The following is a 26,390-nucleotide window of genomic DNA, read 5'->3' as shown; positions in this document are numbered from 1 at the left end:
TGTTTTACAGATTGAGCCTGTTAAAATAGTTTTGAAACATGGAATTGAGCTGCCACGCATTCCCCAGTATAAGATTTCGGTTGAGGGCGAGCGAGCTTTGAAATGTATTGTTTCCGATTTTGTGCATCGCGGTGTGATTGAAGAAATTTTAGGACGTTTGTGTAATAGTCCGATTTTACCCGTGTACAAGAAAGGCGATAATGTAATTCCATTCCGTTTTATAATTGATTTACGTGCCATTAATAAAGTTGTGGCACAACAATTTCCAATTGTGCCTGATGTAACGACAATCCTAACCATGATTCCAGCTACAGCTACTTACTTTAGTGTTGTGGACTTAAAGAATGCGTTCTTTAGTATTCCTATACACAAGGATAGTAGATATTTGTTCGTGTTCACCTTAGGGGGACACTTGTTTACATTTACTTGTGCACCTCAAGGGTACACAGAGAGTCCTAGCATTTATAGTAGGTCTTTGAAAGAACAACTTGATACCCTTGAATTGCCCTCTACCTGTACTTTGCTTCAGTACATTGACGATTTGCTTTTAGCTGCTGACTCTGAGAGTGACTGTAAGGAGAGCACTATTTTATTACTCATTCATCTAGCTAAACATGGTCACAAAGCTTTGTTTAAAAAATGTCAATATTGTTGTCAGGAGGTCGCCTTTTTAGGCTATCTCCTGTCAAAGGAGAAAGAAGATTGACACCTAAAAGAATAAAACACATTTCTGGCATGTCTGTCCCAAATACACAGAAGGAAGTTAGGGCATTGATAGGTATGGCTTCTTACTGTAGGTTGTGGATCCCGAATGTCTCACTAGTGATCAAATTGATGGTGGCTTTGACAAAGAAGGGCATTTCTTCACCATTGCCATGGAACGCGGTACACCAGCAGTCGTTTGACTTGCTTAAGACTGCATTATGCTCTGCACCAGTTTTGGGCACACCAAACTATGAAAAGGCATTTGTGTTGTCTGTGCATGAATGTGATGGATGTGCTTTGGCTGTATTAACGCAGGAACATGGAGGGAAGAATAGGCCGTGCGGTTACTATTCTTCCGCCCTTGATCCTGTAGCATGCGCTTTTCCAAGATGTTTGCACGCTGTCGCTGCTGCTGCCGCGTCTGTAAAACAGAGTGAGGGAATGGTCCTAGGCCATGATCTAACCCTGATGGTGCCTCACTCTGTAGATGTTCTATTGAACCAAATTCAAACGTAACACCTCACTTCTGCACAGTTGACAAGATATGAATTCTCGTGTTTGCTCCTCACATTCAAATTAAGAGGTGTTGTGTCCTTAATCCGGCTGAACTCCTACCTTTTCCGCAAGATACTACTTGCAGCGATGAAGAGTCTCATGATTGTATATGACCAAACAAGAAACAAAGGGTAGAATTGATTTGAAAGATACTCCTTTGGATGTTTTGCGATGGCTCCTGCTTTAAACTTTCAGATGGTACATCCACCGCCCCTTATGCAATCACTACATTGAGCACGGTTATGGAAACTAAGAGAATTATGCATATTTCTGCGCAGGCCACAGAGATTATAGCATTGACTTGAGCTCGTGAATTTTCCAAAGGGCTTGCAGTAAACATATATACTGATAGTCAGTATGTCTTTGGGGTGGTTCAGAACTTTGGGAGACTTTGGTCAGAAAGAGGGTTCCTAACTTCGCATGGCACCAAGATTCAACATGGTTCCCTAATAGTACAACAACTCTCAGCGCTTGCGCTCCCTACTCAGTTAGCAGTTATGAAATGTGCAGCACATTGAAAGATTGTAGATGATATTGGAAAAGGGAATGCTTTCGCTGATCAGATAGCTAGACAAACTGTGTCATGAACCCCCTCGGTTGGCGTTGGATGCCGTTGTTACGGCTTCGCCGCCATTAAACACTGCCACCACGTTGTTCACGTTTCTCTGTTTACGGTCTAGTGTTTCCCTCTGTTCTTTCCTCTCTCCTATTTACTTCCTGCTACCCATGGTTCCTTGTGTTGCAACCGTCTCCTTTCGTTTTCATGGTGAGACGCTTCCAGCGCCTTTTCTCTCGCTCGCTCCTTTTCTCCGCTTTTGAGGTTCGCTTCCTCTTTTCCTCCTTCCTCTCTGCCTCACTGGAGGCCCCCCTCTTCCGCCGGGGTCTCTCTGTTTTTGCGTCTCGACGCTTACCTGCTCTCTGCCAGTATTCTTTCCTCCCTGGTCACTTGTTCTCCGGATGAATCTTCACATTGTTTACCTCGAGGATTCCTGATGCAATTGAATTCTACTACTACTACGGATACATATCTCATCGCAATCCACGGCCAGCAGTACTACTGCGACACAGGGTTTTTTTCCGCCTTCGGGCTTTTTCCCCTTACCCGCCTGCATACGGGACCGGAGCCGAGGTGGTAACTATTTCAGAGTTCCACCACGGCTTCGTTCCGTGTCAGAGCTCTAACAACGAAGAGTAAAAAGGATTACCTTGCCCACCGACATGGTGCCGGAGCATCAGACCCTGAAGACTCAGGTGAGGAGAGTGGTGCATCGGCTGGGAAAGCGGAGCATTTGGACAATTTCCCTATGGTAACCTCTAGTACACAAGGTTGTGACAGTTTGCAACGCCCAAAGATACCAATGGCTACTCCAGAACAGCTGCAGGATCAGATACAAGAGCTATGGAAAGCTGTGCAGGCTCTTTCTCAAGAGCTTCAGACTGTTAAGGCAGAAAATGTTGTATTGAAACAATTGGTTTCAGGTAGAGAACCTCCCCCTCCCCCAGAATTACCACCGGTGGCCCTACCATCGGGGAAGTTCGACGGTTCTCCCAAGAAGCTTAAGGAGTTTTTGGAAGCTGCCACTATTTACTTCACTTTCCGCCCTCGCATGTTTTCTTCTGATCAGGCTAAGGTTGGCTTCCTCATTTCGAATATGGTGGGCAATGACATGAGCTCACCTACACTGCTTGTGAGGATCTCCTGGATGTTAAACAGGGATCTTCAGACCTCCTCACTTACATCACTAAGTTTAAGACACTGGCTGCAGGGGCTGGCTGGCCTGAACAGGCACAATTTGCCATTTTTCGTAGAGGTCTTAAAGAAGAGATAAAGGACGAATTAGCCTGGTCTCCCCGACCTGCCTCTTTTTCGGATCTTTTATCCTCGGTCATACAGATTGAACATCGTCTCCAGGAGAGGCGTAATGAAAAAAAACGCTACAGAGAAAATCCCTCTACCTTCGGGACATCATCCAACACTCTTCCTCCATCTTCTAAACAGAGTGAAGAACCGATGCAGATCGGAACCACCCGAGCACCACTCACCGCGGAAGAAAGAAGGAGACGGAAAGAAGGAGGTCTTTGCGCCTACTGTGGGTCTGACAAACATCTGCTCAAAGGCTGTTCCGAATTACCTCAACGGCATTCGGGAAACGAATCACCCCAGTTTTAAAAGGGACAGAAAACCGGTGGTTATCTAAATCTTCCAGTCCCTACGTTTCATTGGCAGTATCCACAAAGAAGACACCAGAAGATTCCAGACTCATGGTTATCAATATCAGCGTGATGATCCAAGACCAGCTCGTAGAGACTCTGGCACTCTTAGACTGCGGAGCAGCCGGTAACTTTGTTGATACCTTATGGGTTGAAAAGGTAGGCCTCAAAAGGCTAGCAAGACTCGAAGATCGGAAGGTGGAGGGCATAGATGATACTCCCTTGTCTTCAGGACCAATAACGCAGACTACCGAGGAGCTAGAAGTCCGGATTTCCCAGCATGTGGAGAGTCTAAAATTCGACATCATTAGAGCTGCCCATTTTCCTGTTATTTTGGGAATCTCTTGGCTCAGGAGACATAACTGTAACGCTCACCTGATTCCCGTAGAGGCGCCGGTCTTGACTGGGCGTATACCGTATCTTCAAAGGTGATGTGTAACACACGGCTGGCTCTTTGGGCTGGACCTCTGTGCACTGTATGTCTGACTCGAAGGGTAAGATGTCTGCAGATAGAAAATATGGGATTAAGGAACTGGGTTATTGAATGTCTCTCTCTTCTTCCCTTTCTCTTCTCCTGTAGAACCCCAAAGGTTAACGCTCTCACCTGAGGTAAGTGAACACTGTGCTCTCCATCTGCCTCGGGGCAGGGTGCTGTAACCAGTTTCTTCACTGGATAAGGGGAGCAGGCCTCTTGACTTCAGAGGACTGCTGTCCGTCGTTTACTGCACGAACGGTAAGTTTCGAGTAATTCTAATGTCTTTTAAGTCTTTAGTAATGATGTTTCTTGTTTTGCAGGGTTCCGGCGATGGCGGATGACGGGCTGAAGTGAGTTGAAGATGGAGCCCTTGTGATGAATAGAAGCGCCTGGAAGCACGTAAGTAAGCGCTTGTTGCCTGCTTCACGATGCGCTCTAACTGTCTTTTTATTTTGCAGGTACAAGTTCGGAGCGGCTGCAGGGTGCCGGAATACCCACTGGGTTAGATGTGGAAAGGAGTAATGGCACGTGAGTATTAAAGTTCCCCAATGTCTTTAGACGCACCTTGTTTTGTCTTTCAGATGCGGGATGCAGCGCCGAAGGCCTCCGGAGCGTGCGAAGAGTTGGTAAGCTTTTGTCTTTTAGATGCCGGAATGCAGTGTGAAGACCTCCGGAGCGCACGAAGAGTAGGTAAGCCTTTGTCTTTCAGATGCCGGAATGCAGCGCGAGGCGTTGGTGACAGCCGATGGACCAGGTAAGTGAAGAGCTGTCACTGAAGACCGTAATGCTAACCTGTTCTTTCTTGTCTTTATAGGTGTTGCTGAAGACTGGATTCAGGATGGTAAGCCTTTTTCCTTAGGCCCAGGATCAGATGCAGAAGACACGATGAGCGTTCTGCTGCAGAGGATGCAGAATAACGCAAAGCAAGATTCATCCATCGGGTGTGGTTTAAATAGCCTCCTGTAGTGCTTAGGTGTCTCCTTCCACAGCCACGCCTAGGTAAGAAAAGAGTTCCTGCTTTCCAGAAGAGTTCCAGTGTTCTGAATCTAGGGAGTGGCTCCTGCCCCACCCAACAGGAAAAGTAGTTCCAAACAGAAGAGGATCAGAGGCTCAACTGGCAGGCAAGTAAGCAGCATGGTCTGCTGCAGGTAAGTCCACCCAAGCATTATGAGCCCGGCGCTTCCAGCGCTGGGACTGGGCATATTTATGAGCCTGGTGCCACTGGCGCCAGGACTGGGTCCAAAAGGTCCCAATTAGGACTGGTTGGCACTCGGAACCTGGGTTATGGATCTGCTTCCAAGGGAGTTGGGAAAACCCTGACCTTTTGGAAGCAGAGATCATGACAATAACTCACAAATAGATTGGGTATCTAATTTGCTAAGTTTCGAGTCTGAGTTTTGCAAGGAGCATTGCATTCCTCAACAATCTTATTTACAACTACAGGTCACCCCAGCTTCTTGTCAAGAATCCTCAACTGTCCATAATATGGCACATCTTGCCTTGAGACTTGAGACTTTCAGAGAGATTTTCACAGAAGTCAAGCCAGCACCTTTGCCACCCCATCGTCCTGAGGACTGTTCTATTGATCTTGAGCCTAACGCCTTGGTTCCGTTCGGTCGCATGTTTTCCTTGTCCAGATCCGAGAAGGAGGTCTTACAAACTTACCTGGACGTGAATCTTCACAATGGCCTCATCCAACCATCAAAATCTCCTGCCGGGGCTCCCTTATTCTTCATCTCCAAGAGGGATTCCAAAGAATTATGACCTTGCATAGATTATAGAGGTCTCAACAAGGTCACAGTCAGAGACCGCTATCCCATGCCACTCATCACAGACATTCTTGAGGCTGTTCAAGGTGCCCACATTTTCACCAAGTTGGATCTTCGCAATGCGAACCATCTATTACGCATTGCTAAGGGTGATGAATGGAAGACTGCTTTTCGAACATCCTTCGGATTGCTTGAATATAGAGTTATGCCCTTTGGGCTAGTCAACGCACCCGCAGTTTTCCAAAGATTTATGGACGCATGTTTTCGGATCTCTTATTTGTTTCAGTGATCATCTATCTAGATGATATTCTTGTATTTTCCATCAACAAGGAGGAAAACGAACAGCATGTACGGACAGTACTTACTCGACTTAAGGAGAACAGTTTACTGGCCAAGCCTGAGAAATGCCTGTTCGGGGTCTCGAGCATTCCCTATTTGGGGTTCATTTTGTCTGACCAGGGTATCTCCATGGACCCTCGCAAGGTGTCGGCCATTCTGGAGTGGTCTTCTCCCACCTCTGTCAAGGAAGTTCAGAGATTCTTGGGTTTAACAAACTTTTACAGAAGATTTATACCCCGGTTCTCCGAGTTGTTATGGGTATGGTATACCCATAACAACACTTCTCAAGAAATCTTCTGGAACCTTTGTGTGGTCCTCGGCGGCAGAGTCTAGCTTCAGACATCTCAAGTCTTTGTTTTGCTCAGCGCCCATATTGCTCCAGGCCGATCAAACTAAACAGTTTATCGTGGAAACTGATGCCTCTTCCGCCGCCATTGGTGCTGCCTTGCTCCAGGAGTTCGGAGGGATAGAACACCCAGTGGCCTACCTCTCTCGCACTCTGACCATCAGTCAACTTACTATACCGTCCTTGAAAAGGAGTTACTAGCTTTGAAATTGGCCTGTGAGGAATGGCGACATCTGCTATTGGGTGCCAGTATTCCCTTCGTCATACGTACGGACCATAAGAATCTAAATGTCCTGCAGTCCCTCGAATGTGCCAACTCTCGCCAAGCGCGATGGGCTTATTTTTTTTCCCAAAACGATTTCACCATTACCTATCTACCAGGCTCTCAGAATGTCCTAGCCGACGCCTTGTCTCGCAAGGAGTTGGTTACCGACTCGGGTCGCCTCTCAACCGAACGTATGTTTCCATCTACTTGCATAGTGGCACCTCTACATACTTTCCTACAGGAGCTCAAAGAGGCTTCGGACTTGAACCCTGCATTAGAGATAAACGCTTGACATCTCAGTTTTGCACCAAAGATGGTCTCTGGTTCTACAAGAACCGACTTTACATACCTTCCGGACATCTCCGTAAGAGGATTCTCTACTGGTGCCACGACAGCCAAATTGCAGGACATCGAGGCCAGGCAAACACCATTGAACTCATTAATTGCTTGTTTAACTGGCCCAACCTTCAACAAGAAGTCCAGTCCTACATAAAGGCATGCCCGGTTTGCGCTATGGCTAAGAATCCAACAGGCAAACTGTTGGGTCTCCTTACTCAGCCCGACTTCCCACAAAGGCCATGGGGGAACCTGTCTACCGACTTCATTGTGGATTTACCCTTATCCGATTCCTGTTCTTGCATTATGGTAACGGTAGATTCATTTACCAAGATGGCCCATTTCTCTCCACTTGAGGGTTTACCTACGGCTAATCGCATGGCCAAAGTTTTCGTCAGACATATATATTTCGCCTTCATGGCTTGCCCGATAAAATTACTTCGGACCGTGGTAGCCAATATATTTCTAAGTTCTGGAAGGCTTTGTGTTCTCGTTTAGGTATTGACTGTGTTCTTTCCTCTGGGTACCATCCCCAGACTAATGGTCAGACGGAAAGACTCATTCCACTCTGGAATAATATCTTAGGTACTACATTAATAGGCTCCAGGATAATTGGGTACAACTCCTCCCCATGGCAGAATTCTCTTACAATAACTTTAAACACACCGCCACGGGTATCTCTCCTTTTTACTGCAACTACGGACTTCATCCCAAGTCCATTTGGCCCATTGCTTCCCACACCAGTAACTCTCCTGCTGCTGAAGCCGCTTTATCGGAAATTTCTGAGGCTCACCGGACCGCCAGAGACAGTATAGCGAGGAGCCTTACAACCTACAAGACTCTTGCTGATCAACATCGCCAAGCTGCCCCCACTTGGGCTAAAGGGACGAAGGTATGGCTTTCGACCAAATACCTTCCAAGGTGGATTCGTTCCTCCAAGTTGTCTCCTTGATTCCTGGGCCAGTTTCCCATCCTACAAAGAATCATCCCTCTAGCCTACAAGATTCAATTACCCTCCTACCTTCGCCGGGTGCACCCGGTGTTTCATACCTCTCTTCTCAAGGAGTCACGAACTGAACCACACTTTAGGTCAAGATCCTTGCAGGACATTTCACCCAGAGACTCCGAGGAGGTTTATGAAGTTTCTAAAATCCGAGACTCCCGCTACTACCGGGGTCGCTTACAATATCTTATTTCCTGTAAGGGGTATCCCAGGTCTGAAGATTCCTGGGAACCTGTGCATTTTGTCAAGGCGCCCCGTCTAGTAGCTAAATTTCATCGGATGCATCCTGGTAAACCGGGCGGGGTCAGCAATAAGAGGGGGCATACTGTCATGAACCCCCTCGGTTGGCGTTGGATGCCGTTGTTACGGCTTCGCTGCCATTAAACACTGCCACCACGTTGTTCATGTTTCTCTGTTTACGGTCTAGTGTTTCCCTCTGTTCTTTCCTCTCTCCTATTTACTTCCTGCTACCCATGGTTCCTTGCGTTGCAACCGTCTCCTTTCGTTTTCACGGTGAGACGCTTCCAGTGCTTTTTCTCTCACTCGCTCCTTTTCTCCCCTTTTGGGGTTTGCTTCCTCTTTTCCTCCTTCCTCTCTGCCTCCCTGGCGGCCCCCCTCTTCCGCCGGGGTCTCTCTGTTTTTGCATCTCGACGCTTACCTGCTCTCTGCCAGTATTCTTTCCTCCCTGGTCACTTGTTCTCCGGATGAATCTTCGCATTGTTTACCTCGAGGATTCCTGATGCAATTGAATTCTACTACTACTACGGCTACATATCTCATCGCAATCCACGGCCAGCAGTACTATCGCGACACCGGGGTTTTTTCCACCTTCCGGCTTTTTCCCCTTACCCGCCTGCATACGGGACCGGAGCCGAGGTGGTAACTATTTCAGAGTTCCACCACGGCTTTGTTCCGTGTCAGAGCTCTAACAACGAAGAGTAAAAAGGATTACCTTGCCCACCGACACGGTGCCGGAGCGTCAGACCCTGAAGACTCAGGTGAGGAGAGTGGTGCATCGGGTGGGAAAGCGGAGCATTTGGACAATTCCCCTACGGTAACCTCTAGTACACAAGGTTGTGACAAACTGCCACAGATCTCTTCACGGAGATGTATGTTTCAAGGGAGACTGTAGATGCCTATGTAATGGATGAGGGTGTTGGGTCTGTATGGGATATCGAAGCTGATGCCACACTGGAAGAGTCTAAGAGGTGGGCTGAAGGCTTGGGGAAACTTGATGATGATGGGTGTTGGGTGGACATGGTCGAAGGAAAATGGCTGTTACCTGACACCTATGTCATGATGATGGTTGTCATGGCGCATGGCCCTACACATGTTTGTGCCCAGCAGGTTACGAAAATGTTAGAAAAAGTTTGGGCAAATGACAAGATTTCGAAAATTGCCCAGCGCTATGTCCAGAACTGCATGATTTTCCTACAACACAATTGGGAAAGGGGACATCAACTCCAAGGGGAAGTTTTGGCCCACCTTCTGTCCCCTTTGAAGTTATTCACTTTGATTTCATTGAAATGGAACGATGCAACAATCTTAAGTGTGTCCTTGTGGTCATTTGTGCCTTTAGTAAATGGGTTGATGCTTTCCCTGTTAAAGATGCTACAGCCATGACCACTGCGAAAACCATGTTAAAAGGAATACTTCCCCCGGTTCGGTTTGCCGAGTGTTATCTGGTCAGACAATGGTCCACATTTTGTCGCTGCTGTAATTCTACAGATATGTACAGCATTACGAATTGACAAACGGTTCCATTTGCCAGACATGCTCAGAGTGCCGGATTAGTAGAAAGACACAATGGCATCATCAAGAACAAGCTCGCTAAGACGTATGCCGGCACCAAATTAAAATGGCTGGACGCCTTACCGATAGTGTTACTAGCCATGCGTACAACCCCTCAAACTTAGACTGGGCTCTCTCCATTTGAGGTGGTAATGGGGAGACCTGCCAATATCTGGAACCTTCCACAATGTCGAACTTTAAAGAATGTTGAAAATGTACTACTTTCAGATTATTGTAGCCAATTGACTAAAAACCTGTATTTGATTTATCACCAGGTACGAGAGGCTTTACCTGTGTGATACGAGGGCCCGGGCCACGGCATATGGCCTGGGAGTTGGGTGCTCATCAAATCATTTCAGCGCACCTCCTGACTCGCGCCTCGCTGGCGTGGGCCATTCCAAGTCCTGTTGGTCACCCAGACAGCAGGCCTCATGCAGTGCCATCATGTAAGTTATCATGTCAATAAGTTCACCTAGTCCAAAGTCACTCTTAGGTAACCTATTTATGATTTGGGGAAGGCTTTTGCATTCAATCCACTATGAATCTGGCCATTTCAAGTCTTTTCCCATCATTTGTAATCCAATCTACTTCTCTTATGTTAGATAGGGCTCCATCACTTCTTTTTTTCGACCCACACAATCCTCTCATTTCATCTTATGTTTTTTTTAATTTAAATACCCAGACAACTCCACTGGTAAGGTGAAGGTAAGTACAGCTGATTCCTATTGGTGAGTATTTTTGGGTTGTCTCTATACCCAATTGAACATGACACATCTCATTGGATGAAGGAGTTCCTGTCCATTAAATTCTGGTTTCATTTCCTCATTAGCCCTCCTCTCAGCTTCCAGCACGACTGAATTATAGAATTATAAATATCGGTCCATGGATTTCCCAGTTTATAGAATCACATTTCCATGGGTCTCTCACTGGTTAATGTGTGTCCCAATTCATCGGATATCTCAAGAAAGTGCCATTGAAAAGTTATGATTCTAATATTTTAGTCGCACATCCTCACTTAATGCAAGTAATCACCATAGGTACAGATGCAGCATAAGGTCACAAAAAGACACATATACTTGTTTTTGTAGTAGGAAATTGGGAAGCTGATATATAATAGTTTAGGTAGCCATTTTGTGTATTTTTAAGCACAAGGCCTTGTTTCAAGCTATTTATGAGGCCATCTGTTTTTTGCTTAGACAATTGGCTCTCCAATACCATATTGACCTGTGTGTTATGAAAATCCCTCTGTAGTAAATTGGCTTCAACAAATCTGTTTGTTTTAACATACACATTCTTTTGCGTGATGCTCTGAACACATTGAGAAAAGGGGTAATTTCCAGGACACAGATTTCCCCATTAAATAAACACACTTGGCATTGCTTTGCATATTATACAACTTGTACTTGAAGTTACATTGTATTCATTTTCAGAATGGATTCACTTTTTTGTTCTTAATATATGCAATTTAAATGATTGGTATTTTTGAGGCCCCTTCCTCACTTTTTTCTTTATAAAAAAACTGTAATGCATTCAATATTCTCTGGAGAAAACATTGTTCAAGAAAACCCAGATCTGCCTTGTTCACTGCAATGTTGGAAACAGGTTTGGATAGGGTCAAGGAATAATTCTCCTTCAGTCTCAGGTCTGGAGTTGGTCTTTATGTGAGCTCATTATTGTCCAGTGTTTCTTTATACTGGGATCCTCTTATTTCATTGCCTTTTCTTTTCATTGATGTATTTCCTTACCACTGGTCGTAGTTGTCCTTCTGAAAAAGGAGACACCCACAAATCCTCTAGTCTCTGTCTACAATCTGTAAGCAAGCACTTATTATCTGACTAAGAGAGAGAATTAGAAATGCTGGTTTAGTCAACTAATAATGTTACTTTCCCTGAGATTCAGTCGTCTGTTTAATCAATACGTCTAACCTGTGTTACATATCTGTCAAAACAAATTTGAATTTATTTGTTCATATATACAACCTTTTGTCGCCTCAGAATTTTCCTCCATCCTAGTTACAACTGGTTCCTCTATCTGACTCAATGATGATTGGAGAAGGAAACTTTTCAACCGAGTGATATGAACACATTTCTTTCCCTCAAATCTCCTTTTGGGATCTTTTATTTGTAGACAAATGGAGAGATGATGATATCGATTTCTAAGAATCCTGTCCAGGAAGGTAAAAACATATTCTTCTTCGATTTGTTTCTCTGTAAATTACAGTGATAGGATTTAGGGTAAACAGTGATTATAATGAAATCAAAATAACAAATAATCTTTATAACGAATAATAAATAACAAAGAAATATCATTTTCTTTGTTAAACGCATATATGGGGTGTGGGGCAAGGGATTAAAACTGGTCGGGGGGGTTGGGGTAGGGTAATACAGGTAGGGAAACAGGGGATTGGAGGGGATCCCCCAAATTTAAAAAGAGAAAAACATTCAAGATTTTTTCATTATTAATATTTTGTTAAAAAGGGTTTTGTTATTATTTCATTTGTTATTATCACATGGAACCTTCACTTATCACCCACTGTATTCTCTTTTTATGTTTTTAAGTTACAATATGTCATCATACCTACAGCAGAGCTCTCAAGATTGAATTTGGCATAAGCAAAAACATGCTGTAAAAGCTTTCTTAAGTTCTCGACATACTTGGCAGATGAGACATTGATCAACATTGGCAACTTTGTTTGGAATAGCATGTGTTGTGGCAATATAATGTCCCCTCTCGGCATTAAGTTAAATGCATACATCGGAGTAGCAAACAAAGACGTTGATCTCAGAGCCATCACAACAGCTAGTAATTGCAAGTCCCAATTTTGCCCTAGGTCAATCACAAACTTATTTAAGATGTTGAAAAATTGTTCTTTTAATTTATCCACACATCTGCTGGATGCTAGGTAGAAGGCAACTTGGAGTGTTCTTTCTACACATATGTTTCCCAATATCTAAACACCATATCACTGATACAACAACTGCCCTGGTCAAAGTTATTCCTTTGGGGACGACCCATACAAGTAAATATCTGTATGATCATTAAAGTCACTGCTTTTTCCTATTCATATTTTGTGGTAGATAGACATTGAATCCACTTTATAAAGAGGCACGTCACAGCTAACATGTATTTGTTTCTGCTGGCAGAATGAATCACTGGAGCAATCAAATTAATCTGTAGATCGTACCTTGTTGTTGTTATACCTGTTTTCTGTAGAGGAGTCTGGTGAGTGGGAAAACTTGTTTGGAATGGAACACCTTTAAGATATATTTTTAATTCTTGGCCGATGTGTGGCCACTGACCAACTTAATTTAGGATCTCCAAAGTCTTTTACCATGATTTACTATTATGCTTCAGAATGATGTAGGTGCTGCCCACTGACCACGCCCAGATTGGGGTCCTCACCAACAATAAATCTTATATTTTATACATTGTCTGGAATTCCATCAGTACTCAGATAACTTTTTTTCTATGATAATCATGCTCTGAGAGAGGAAAGTTAATTGTGCTAGGCAGGAATTTGTAGAATTCTACAATAATGGTAATCTCATTTTGTTCAGTGATCCTGTCTGAATCTGGAGTAACCCTCTACCTCTAAAAAGCAGTGAAGTCCCTGTCAGTGTGTGTTTGTGATCTGATGATTACTATGACCTTGATTTCTCCCAGGAGATGTTCGATATCTATGAAATCCCCTGTAGGTCTCCCGTGGTTGCTAGTTTTTAAGACAATTCATTCCTGTCTTGTCAGGCCCTCCTATTTTTGAATTACCCTTAATCTCTTTCCTATAGATGGTTAAGTTGTTCGACATTTCCAAATTGTCAATGGCCTGGATCAGTCTACTTTGTTTTAATGGTTTATTGTTTATACAATCCACCTCTCTAGTTTTACAATGAATTAGGTTTGGTTGGAATCAGTAATAATGACTCGTTCCCTGAGTTGGTGGTTTATAGCAATGATGACAGCTTACTAAAATGCCAACAGCTCAGTCCCTAGATTACTTCATGGACAAATGTTTTAACTGGCAGATAGTTCAAGAGCATCATTTGCCCAAGCATTCACACTGCCAGCCACAGATTTTCCTTCCATGTCTTAGGTATTATGGTAAGAACTCCCATCCACATTGACCATGGGTATTCCCTGTCAAGGGTTTTCTTCATACGCCTTATTTAGAGATGTCAGGTATGCCTCAATATTATTAGTAGTTGCTAGACTTTCATCAACAAGATGGCTATGATTGGCACAATCATGTGAGTCAGCCAATCCCAGAACAGATTAACTTTTTTATTTTTACTGTGGCCATTCCTGATTTCTCCAGAGGATAGATTTATACTAACAGAATTCATGCCATGTTTCAGTAAGTTCACTCTATTATTTCCAGATGTCCCAGATGTCCCATTTTGCCATGTTTCAGTAAGTTCACTCTACTATTTCCAGATGTCCCAGATGTCCCATTTTGCCATGTTTCAGTAAGTTCACTCTACTATTTCCAGATGTCCCAGATGTCCCATTTTGCCATGTTTCAGTAAGTTCACTCTATTATTTCCAGATGTCCCAGGGGCGATAGCCTTCAGAGGATATGTTCCCCATTAGACATAGCGTGCCCAATGGAGCCATGACAATCAGCGGGTGGGTGAACCAGTGTTGTCTTTTATGACCAATTGTGTCATCCAATCTCCTGATATTCCCTTTACATTCAAATTAAGGAGCTCTCTGATATGATGCTGGAGAAGGCTCTTATGAGTCACACCCTCCCTTAGTTTAGGTTGTTGAAGATGCCACTTAGAACCCTGTATCAATGAGGCTCTCCATGCCACAAAGTCCCCAAACCAGAATAGCAACATGATATTGTACTTCTTTCATTTCTGACATACATAGAAAGTGTGAGTTACTTGATTTGGAATGGATTTCTTTTATGTCCGAGAATTAATGGATTTTACCATATGTTGTCTACATGTGGGCATGTTTTTCCCAACTTCAAATTCATGCAGTTCGGCATGGGAACCTTTTTGTTTAAAACAAGTTTGGTAATCAAATATGGGATAGCCATATCCCCCGCTTCAGATGTTGTACTACTTCCTTCTTTCAAAGCGTAATCCACAGGGCCTATGGAAGAGCAGGGACATCTGGTCTTTCTTGGCTCTCACTAGCTTTAATTTTAATGTTGTATTGTTATGGATCTGATGCCTATGGGTTCCCTGCTAATTCACACATTCTGGTTTAATGTTGCTAATAATTCCTTTGATGTCTGTTACCTACTTTTATTTGGGATTTATCAATCCACATTTTAAAGAGAAAACGTGTAGTCCCGTCTTTACTAAGCTCTCCTCTCTCAGTGTTGAATACCACATTTTTCTGTTTATCAAAAATAATCTTTTTTTGTGATTGTTTGCTGGATCAAGGGATAAGGGGTAATTGGTATTGTTCCTCCTGTTTTTATTTTGGACTATCCTTTCCTCTCCTCCATATCCCCATTTTCTATTCCCAATGTACATTTAGTCTGGAACTAAGTTTCTCCTTTCATGATCTGGAAGCAGTGTTAGGTCCGTCAGGTAGGTTATTTTATGGAACACTGTAAGTATGAGTTAACACATGTGCTCTCACCATTTGCCCAATATTCTCAAGTCAACTGCTTGACCCGATGCTCCAGTTAGGAGATATGTCCCGCTTTCTGGGTTGCATGGAGGTTTTCGTGTATACCTCTGTTTCCCTCTAATTGCATAACTATCCATTCCAGAAAAGCGACTTGGATAGTTTTAAAAATCACTATTTTGGAACTAACTCCTGGGTCTTCACTCACCCTGGAACTAGGATCTATTGTCCTGGAATCTAAGAGGAGGTGTGAAGCAATTTAATCCAGGAGGAGTTTTTGAGCTTCTTTCGTGCATGAAACTGGCTTCGGAGTTGGTTCCTTCATTTTGATTCTCTCCCTATGGTAGGGCAATGTACTCTTAGCACATGAGCAGTCTGGAACTAGCTAATCAAGCATAACATATATGCCAGTCAGAGTTGGCTCAGTATTAAGGTCAATTGGAGGACTTCTCTGGTGCCTGAGGGAAGAATCTCCACTGTCTCCGTCATCCTGGAGCTGTAGGTGGATAATTTCTTTAGCCCAACTCCAGATCCAAAGGAGATGTGTCCTTCACCGAGCTCTTTCAATGGTGTCTGCTGCAGGCTATTATTTGGGGTTATTTTTTTTTAGGAGCAGTTGGACTCTGTACATCATAGATCCAATCAAAATTGTGGAGAAACTGACACACCACATATTGCGGTAGAGCATGGAAAAATGTGGTCTTGAAATCTTGACTATAGATCTGAAACTACCATGAAATCTGAGCAAATGCACATTTTAATCCATAGGGTATAGTGTCTAGGTGACTGATTCTCCACACATATCATATTGTATGTGGACTGGCTTTCTGTGGACTTCTCTAAGTTGAAAACAAATCAAGCAGAAGCTTTATATGTTTACCATTTGCAAGGAATCTATTTCAGTAGCCCTATGAAGAAGTTGGAGAATTGTAGGGAGAACGTCTATTTCACATATTCTCTATTGTTTTCATCACTCTTCATTCCAATTACAACCATCATCTGTTACTACAGTTTCAAATGATCCTAGGCGGAATCATTGCTCTTTTTGCTATATGAAATCATCAAGCTTTTAATTTCTTTCATTTGTTTTATAGTCCTATAAAACACGTTTTATAGGATTTAGTATGCTTTTTTGCTGAGATGTGCCCTTCTTTTATCTTTAGACTTGGGCCCAACCTCCCTGACATTCAGAACCTTTACTTGAACCCCCTTCCCTGCTTACATCTTTGTTTTCCTACGGCTACAGGAAGATCTACTAGTTACATGGTGCAAAGCTTCCTTTAACATATATTTCCTTTTGGGCTCCTCTGAGATGTTTTCTCAGTTTCCCTTTTGGGTGCTGGGATAGTACGAGGGTTCCTCTTCATACTATTGAAAATATACACTGTCCCTCATTTTCGGTAACCAGGAAGGTTCATCCCGGTCTTCCAGTTAGGAAGAAGTGTTAAGAATGCCCCTCCACACTGCTTGTGGGCTATGTCCCCTGTCTTCCACGTATTCCAAGTGAGCTAAATGGTTTCTTTGTGTATTTGTTTCTGGGGATCACTTAAATCACCTTGATATCTTTTATTCACACGCTGTGGTTTGGGGCAGTTACCCCCTGAACCGCCTCCCGCCACTCATAATGTGTTCACCGTGCCACTTCCCTCACCTTTCACCATTAGGTCAATGGATTTCTCTGCTTCTGATAGGGAATCCACCTCTTCCCTAAAGTCAAAATATGTTTGGTGGGATCTGTATACCTCGCACCCTCTTGGTCTTGGAGGAGGCCAGGCAAACTAGATCCACTAACATGAAGTAGGGTATATCTGGGCACATTGGAACAGGAAAGTAATTCCTCTTTTCGAAGGAATATTTATCTTCATCTGATGGTTGTTGACATTGTGAGGGCACTTGTCAGTCTCTCATTTCTGCTTTTAGTTTGAAATTCTTTCAGTTTTTAAAATCACATGCTGTTTAGAGTGGATTAACTGTTCTCTCAAATCAAATGGAATTCCTGGCTATCGTTCAGTACTTTGCCATTAAAGGCCAGTACATCTGTTTTATTTCATAATTTATGTTTAAAGGATTATTTAGCAAACATGGACTATATAAAGGTTTTCTTTATTTGTCTTTTGCTATTCGAAGACAACTTAGACAAGCAGCACTTATTGTTTGACTGCCTGTGCAAGGCCTGTCATAGTGGGATTCATTTTAGTTTTTAGCAGCTGATTTTAATTGTCCACTTTTGCTAAATTCTTGGGGAAAAGCTCTATTCTGGGGTAAGTTAGAGCATGTCTGGCTGCCGAGACATTTTTAGATTTTAGTGTGATAGAGCATCTGGCTCATTGGCTATTTTTGTAATCTCTGGTATTTCATGACATTTAAATCATGATTTTACTAGTTAAATTCAGATTAGGATTTTACTTCCTTTTCTACAGCTTGGCATGTAAATTTTTTAGTAGATTAATATGTAGTTTCCCAGTTACTGTGCTATCTAACCATCCGTAATTTTTTGTATCACACGATCATTACATATTCCTTGTGATATTGTGTATCTCTGTTTTATTTTTCATCAAGGTAGCCCGTAATCATAACTTGAACTTGGTTAATGATCATTTGTGGGTGCTGAGTAGAGGTCTGACTTGCTTCTAGTAGCTCTTGCATTATTTTAATATCTTCTATCTATTGCTCATACAGTTGTTTATTAGTTCCCCACAGGCCATCTAGGCAACATTTGTGCACTTCTGTAGTTCAGAAAATCTATCAGTATCCCTGCCTTTCACCAACTGCAAATGAAAGAGGAAATCTGAATATAGATAGGCCAGTTGTTCATGTTCATCCTTTCTAATAGTGGTCATGTACAGCTTCTGCAGGCAGCGATCCATTGGACCCTGTTCATCACATACATCTGTTCCTACAGTTGCTGTTCTTTGTACCATTTGGTCTTTCCGTGTTGCTATTTCTTGTACTGCACATTCACCTTGCTACGATAGCTTAGACATAGCATGGGCTTGGATCACACCTAATTTGGATGCTTGGGACACGTTTATTTAATGCAAAATATACAATTAACCTCAACCAATCCACTCAATAGATTCACGGTACTCAGCACACTCACACAGAGTATGTAATGAAAACTGGAGTCTATCAATATTTCCTATACTTCAACAACTTCAACAACTCCAATTTGTGTTTTATATTTGCAAAACTCATGGTCTCCTTCATGGGATTACACTGCCAGGTAACTAGACAATAGCAATATCCCCACACACGCCTTTGATGTCACCACACATCATTATTAAAGATTGTCTGCCGCAGTAACATTTGTATATCGGTGGGAGATACAATTTATGGGATTCTTTTTTTTTTAATCAAACTGGCAATACACTAGTCAATGAAGTTTAAAAGCTTAAAAACCCACCTGAATAAAATCAGCTCAAATACCATATGTATTTTGAGTTTCTATTTCTAGTCTTGACCAATCATCAGTTTATTATTTGTACATATAACAATCCCACCACCACACTCTGAAACAAAGAAACACGTTTTTTGCAATAACATTTTTTTATTAAACAAGACAGCTTCAAAATAATATCACAGGTGATTCACACTTGAATTACAATGGGACTGCACCCGCACTTCAATCAAAACCATTTAAACGATTCATGTGTTTCCCTATGTAGGCATACACTTTGACACTCATGGTTCCACAATACATTAAATCAAATAATCTAGGGAATAGATTTATGACTTCTTTAAACTCACATACACCCGAAATCTAAATGTGCAGCAGTTCTCGGAATAACATTAAAACAAATACTGCAGTTATAGCTCACAGAAAATATCTTTTTCGAATACTCTGGTGGATTTAAATCCGAAATGTTTGAAGCTAATGGTGCCGGTGCTTCCATAACAACCATACCTGCAGGGGCCGGTGCCCCCGGGAAGGTCAGACCTGCCGGGAGCAACGGCCCCTGCAGTCATACTTTTCCCCTGGCGGTCAGGAAAGGGTGCTGGTAGACTGCGACCGGCACCCTTATTCCCAGACTGCCAGGCTTATAATGAGGCCCAATATGGCTGAACAAAGGCACTATTTCCAAGGAATAAGCTTCACCCTCGCAACATCCCCATTGAGTGTGTTACTAAAGAATAGATTTAAAATACTCTATTGATTATGGCAGACACCAATCATAGGACTTGTTATTCCACATTCCATTTGAGATCGCCAGTGCTTCCAGAGATCTCAAAATGCAGGAGAACATTCCAATATTTTGATGTGTCCCTGGGTTTTAGTTTTAATTATAAATAACAAAGCACATTCACCTTGTGCTATGTTCCCCTTTTTCAGTGATATACATTTTAAACAGGAAAGTGGTGGAAAGGTTTTCTGCAGTACCTCTGGTCTGCTCCTTTAACCGATTACCCAGAGTCACACTGCCGGGAACTTTAAAAGCATTTCCTGCAGCGAAAGCGGAGCAAAAGTGGTGGGAAAGTGTTCTACAGTACCTGTGGTCTGCTCTTTTTTACAGATTACCCCCAAAGCCCCATTGGTAACATTTTTTTTTTGTTGAAACTTTATTTACACAACATCCATAACAAATCCCAATACAATCAGCGTATATCAAATAACACATGAACAAAAAAAACACAAGAAAAGCACAACATTTTACACAGTACTATGTACACAGCGAGATATACAATACTCTAAATCCCCAACATCTCAAATACATCTCTCAATTACCGCCCCACCAAACAACTATAATGTCAATTTAAAACAACTGAAAAAATCTACCCCATATTTTCTCAAACAAAGCCAATTTACCAAGTCTCCTATACATCACTCTCTCCATATTTGCCAATTCATGGGAACATTAAAAGCAGTTCCTGCAGCGAAAGCGGTGCGAAAGTGGTGGAAATGTGCTCTATGTTCAACACGGGTTCACCGGTGGGTCGGGGGGTTCAGCCGAATGTGGCAGAGTCTCTCTCCTGGGACCTGCTGTCCTACGTATGTCGACTGTCTTGCAGGCACATCGTTGTAGCACCTGCCACCTGGTACCACATGGTAAGACACTGCATAAGAAACCGCACATGCCCGTAATTGTTATTGCTAATGGAGGTGCGCTTCTCCATTATCTCTGTTGTCTAGCTGCGATCATGACTGTTGCTCGTTAAGCATTCTACGAAGTTGCAGAAGAAAACACACACGAACCACTTGTAGATCCGAGTAATCTCTGACAACAATCTCTGACGGGCGGATGGATTGGAAGCCGCTGGAGTAGTCTATTGGGTTCTCCTGCCTGGCACCAACAGAGAAGAAATAACGTCGTGAAACAGGCAGTAATTTACCAACATATGGCTGATTTAAAAAAAAGGAACACCTACAAGGCAAATAATGAAAAATCTGCCACAAGTTGGGGCTTGAGTTCCCCTTTGGCTCTCTGGTGAGGGGGTAAAAGGTTCCTAGGGAGTTCAATAGGGCTACCCAGGCCCCTCTTCGATCTAACTGCGCAGCATTCACTCCTTTGAAAATGGAGGGTGCAGAGGTGACAGCCAGTGGTGGAGCCTTGGTCCAACATAAAGCACTGAGGCTGCCAAGGGCTCAGAAGAAGTGTCCTCGGCCAATCCTCAAAACATCTTTGAAAAGTACTTTCAGGCGCAGAGTTCTGGCACCTCTTCTGTCCACGTACAGAACGTGGAGGACAGTGTTCACAATCTTGGAGGTTCATTCTCTCACAGTCAAGTGGCAGAAGGCGGCAAATCTAACTTCACTAGTTGGAGTGTGATGACCCAGGTGAATTTGGAGAGCAGGGAGGGGCCAACCCTGGGGCTGTTGCTGAGGAAGAACTGATTGACCGACCTAATATTATAAAAGTGCTGGAGGTGCATATTCTATTTTGTGAGGGTGATTGCTTCTATTTAAATCGATCACGCCTGTTGGATCTCCTACATGAGGTGGTTCCTCTGCGCTTTATTAATAGCAGTGACATTAGGATTGTGGACATGTGTGAAAATACAAACATGGCCACCTCATTTGCGTACTTTTTTTCGGATGATCCGCTAAGTTATATATTGGAACACCGAGCCGCAATATATAAACTGGGGTATGAATCCTCAGTCCTCAGTAGTTGAGATGGTGGATACTAAGGGGAGAAAATATTGGGATAGGTTTGAAAGTGTGAAGTGCTTAAAAGGGGCAGTTTGACAAAGCTCACTGTACCATGCCCATAGCCCAAATCATGTGGACAAGCCTGTTGGGAGTTTGGGGGGCAGACTGCGTGGTTGGCAACCTTGTTGGAGTGGAGGGGGTCTGCCTACCCTAACTGGGAGCCCAACATGACTTTTTTGATAATGAGTTGGAACACTCTGGGGCATGTTCACTTATTTTCACAGGACAGGCTACTAGCATACATAGATGGGCTTAGTGTCATCTTATTCCAGAAGATCTGGCTCACGGACCATTTGGTGTTTGATGGCTGGAGCATTATTATATGGGAGGTGGTACAGGGCCCTAGAGGCCGTCCTAAGGGGGGGGTCTGGCCATGGGGGTAAGGCATCTAGTCGGGTTTAAGGACATTGTTTCTTCGTCTGTTAACATCTTGATGTCTGTTAACATCTTGATGGGCAAGGTGTCACCTGGCTACAAAGTGAACACTTCTCACCCCCAGGGAACTCCTCCTCATGAATATGTATGTCCCCCCTACCCAGGGAGTGTCCAGACCCTACTTGCAGAACTAGAGAACATACTAACAAAATCAAATTATGGGGGAGGGATGCTGCTCAGTGGGGATTTCAATGCCAAAATCCCCATGCCAAGCCACTGCAATGTAGAAGAACTATTGGATGATGGGGATTTGTTGCACGGCAGAGGCACTGTCAAGGCTCAACAATGGGGAGGAGCTGGGCTTGCATGCTAGGCACACATGGTTTCTGCATGATTAATGGGGCTCATCCTTCGGACACACCGGTCACTTCACACAGGTGGGAAACGGAGGCAGCAGTATCCTGGACTATCTGTTTGTAGCTAATTTGCCCTTGATTGTGTTGGACAAGGGTGTATATCAGTCCCCAGAGAGTGGCTGTTATCCTATGCTGGCGTACCTAAATCTCCAGTTGCCGGCACCAGATCTAAGTCCCATTAGACGATTAACAGTGGACTCTAACCTGAACTGCATTAAGTGGAATGACCACAACCTGGAGAAAGCTTTAAAGGCCTCATGGAACATCTTGACCCTTGTCCCGTGTATCTACTATAGGGTTACCTGGGGCTGTGCCCTCTCCCTTTGCCTGTGCCAAGTCTGTCATTGCTTGGTTTGAGACTGATATGACTGTCATCCAGAAGTGTTCTTTAATAGCTATTTCATCCTCGGTTAGGGCGGGACATGGTCCAAGGAACCCCCAACAACATCCTTATGACAGGGAGCTTAGGAACAGAAAAACGCTGCTGCAGGAGGAACTAAGGGTCACTGCCAAGTCTGTTCTTCAGTCTGCTGCACACAATCACGAGGTGAAGGCTGCTAAACTTAAGCACTGCAAGTGGCTGAAGAATCATAGATCTGTCCTTGACTATCACTGCTGGGGTGCTTTAGTGCAGGCATCCCTGTCTAGTAACATCACAGAATTTTGGAGGATTGTTAATGGCAGAGATGTAAGCACTAGAGACCTAAATGTCATACCGGAAGTGGGCTGGGTCAGGTTTATCCAGCGGGAGCTGGGAGGTCCTGATGCCAACCCGTTGGTCCGGATGAAGTCTCTGAGCAACTGGGTGTATGCTCCTAGCCATATAGATATCCTTAGGATAATTGGGGTCAGTATGCATTCCCAGGCCCCTTGCCCGGATGGGATCCGCAGTTCAATCGTAAAGTCAGATCCATTTATCTGGTTGCTTGCCTTACCCCACCATTTCTGCTCCATAGAGACCCTGCAGAATATTCCTGCCTCTTGGTCACCAGGACAGCACAATAGTGCCTGTCTGGAAAAAGGAGAAGCTTGACAATCCAACAAATCATTGTGGGTTTGCCATACTGGATGTCTCTCTAAAATCTTTGCCTGGGTACTGGAGGACTTGGCTGACGCTTTGAATCCCTTATAACCAGACAGGGTTCCGCAAGCAATTGAGTACCACCATAAATATTCTTCCCCTGACTACTGTCATCCAGCAAGAAGGGTTGATCATAAAACTCCCAGTATCCGTGGCGTACATTGAACTGGGTGGTGTGTTTGATACAGTCGATCAGAATAGGTTATGGGGAAGCTGTACAGCCTAAATATTCCATCTGGCCTCCTAAAGATGATCATCTTGTTATACTTGCAGATTCGGGTAAAGATAAGATTGGATAAGAAGGTGGGGACCACGGCCTAGATTTCGACACAGAAGGGTCTTAAACAAGGCTGCAACACGCCTATGTTATTTAACCTTTACCTTGCTGATCTGGGAGTAGTCATTAAAGATCCGCTGTCATTCTACCTAAATTGGGCTCCACTCCAATCTAGTGGCTTGGCTATGCGGATGACCTCACAATTTTAACCTCATGTCCGGAGGTTTACAAGCATCAGTGAACACACTGAAGGCATATCTTGATGCCAATTCCCTCCTCCTAAATACCAACAAATCGAAAATAATGGTCTTTAACCTGGGGAGAAGGAAAATTAAAAAAATGAGCAGCTGGGTGATTGAGGGAGATAAGTTGGAAGTGGTGACTTTGTATAAATAACTGGGCATACACCACGATTGCAAGCTAAGGGGTAATATATATCTAGAACAGGTGAGCTTGAGGTCTTTCACAACCTTGGGAGGCATTCACTAATTTGCCCTTGGGGTTATGTCTTGGCTGCATTGGTGCAGTTATACAAGGCCACGATAGTCTACTTGCGGCTATATGGAGCAGAAAGCTGGTTGCTCGCTAATCTTGCAGAACTGGGCAAACCAGAAAGATCTCTGTTGACGTGCATGCTACTCCTATGGACTCCAATTGAAACAATTCAGTTGGAATTTAATATCTTGTGCACCCAGTACAAAATATATCTCAGCTGCCTGACTATGTACTGGAAGCTAGTAAATGCCCCGGAGGTTTCCCTGCAAAGCGTAATTCTCACGGCGTATAACTCTAGAGCTATTTTGATGACCACATGCAACTTAGTGAAGATAAGTGAAGTGGCTAACAGATGGAATGTTCTGGGCTCCTCACTTCGGAGCTTTAAGAAAATCATGAAAGCAACTTTACTTGGCTCAGGCAAAGAGCAGTCCCTTGTCGACTTATATGCAAGAAATCAGGCAGGGGCATTTGCAGGTTATATACAGGAGCGCAACAGCACCCCCACCTACTGGTCTGGGGCTATTTAAAGTTGAAATGTAATACTGCCAGAACAAGGGGAATTGAGGGGGCTTGGCACCAGGTATCTATGGAAGGTAAGGAATGTAGACTGTGTGGGGAAGGGGAATTGCAATCTGCAAGGCATCTTTTATGCAACTCTAGCAGCCTCATTATGACCCTGGCGGTAGGGGGTTAACGGCGCCGGTAGAGCTAACCCCCTACCGCCTCATTACGAGGTCCACTCACGGGACCCGCTAAGGACGCCTGGTTTTACCAGACATCCTTAGCGGGTCCCGCGAGCTTTCCAGCATGCTAACAACGGGCCCGTAATTAACGGGCCCGTTGTTAGCATGCTCCCCATTCCCAATGAGCCCTATGGGGGCTCAAATGGGAATGGGGATGACCGGGTCTGGGTTCCTTGAATGGGGAAATACCGGGCCCTCCAAGGTCGGAATGGCCCGGTATTGCCCAATTCAGGGAACCCAGACCCGGGTTTAGGGGTAGCCATGCCCTTATTAAGGGCATGGCCACCTCCAAACTCGTAATGAAGCCCTATATCTCTTGAGGAGCTGAGGGCAGGAGCCGTACGCTTGGCAGGAATGGTGGGAAGAGTTTATGAATCAGAACAACCACGCCTGTATAATTTTCTTAACAGTGCTTTGGAGGAAAATTGTAAAAATGTTTGAACTTTTATCCTGAGGAAATTGTTGGGAAGCTGTGGCTATCACAATTGTCTGTATGTAATTGAGGCACAATGTATAGGCTGATCTACACCACTGTGGAGCGCGACGGTCCCTGTTCTTTTCTATTTGACTGTCTTTTGAAGGTTTGTGAAAAGTTGTATTTTTGTAATAACAGAAAAAGGAATGCCTCTCTTAATCTCTTATTTCATTTTCTCATGAACCCTCCTTTCTGCATCTGGCATCACTGACATACAGACATTAGGCAGATGAATGCCACAGTGTTATGAAGTAAGGTCCTGTGCGGCTTCCACGTTTAAGAAATTACATTTTCATTAGTCTCATATTGGGTGAAATGTGTCCCAATTCGTCCCATTTCACCAAAATGTATCCTTGCAAAGTTATTACTTCACATAATGCATGTTATCTTCACATGTATGGATGCAGCATTACGTCACAATAAGCCACCCATCACTATCTCTCGCCTCACATGTGACTTTGGACACACAGAGACATCTATCCCATTAGAGCTGTTCATATGATCTATGAAGAGAGAGGGTGGGTTGCTTGGGCGATGTAGATTAGGTGGGTGAGTGGCTGCTGTTGTAAACTCGGGAGGCATGGTTGGTGTTTCTTGACTACAATCAGGAGAGTGGAAGGGGGTCTGCTGGTTTGAGTTAGGGATGATACTTAGCTGTCAGATGGGCTAAGAGAGTGCGTTGACAATACTGCTCTGGGATAGGGCGGGTGGATTGACTGCTGCGGGGGTGAGCTGAGATGCAGTCATAAATCCATAATATATTCACAAACCTAGAGAATCCAAAATGTAACCCATTGAAGATGATGAATGTTTAAAGGGGTGGGCATCAAGGAAATGTGTTAATGAGACTACTTCGGGTTGGGAGGTGGTTACGTGGATTCTCTTACAGGGATATTTTCGTTTTACTCAATGGTTTGGAGTTTGAATTGTTTGAACAACCGAGAAATGAAATCATGCAAAATTGGGGGTTGGGTTAATGTTCCAATTCAAGCACCA

The sequence above is a fragment of the Ambystoma mexicanum genome, chromosome 1q (assembly GCF_040938575.1).
Source record: "Ambystoma mexicanum isolate Mex_15411 chromosome 1q, UKY_AmexF1_1, whole genome shotgun sequence".
Lineage (NCBI taxonomy): Eukaryota > Metazoa > Chordata > Amphibia > Caudata > Ambystomatidae > Ambystoma > Ambystoma mexicanum.
This window is presented reverse-complemented; position numbering follows the sequence as displayed.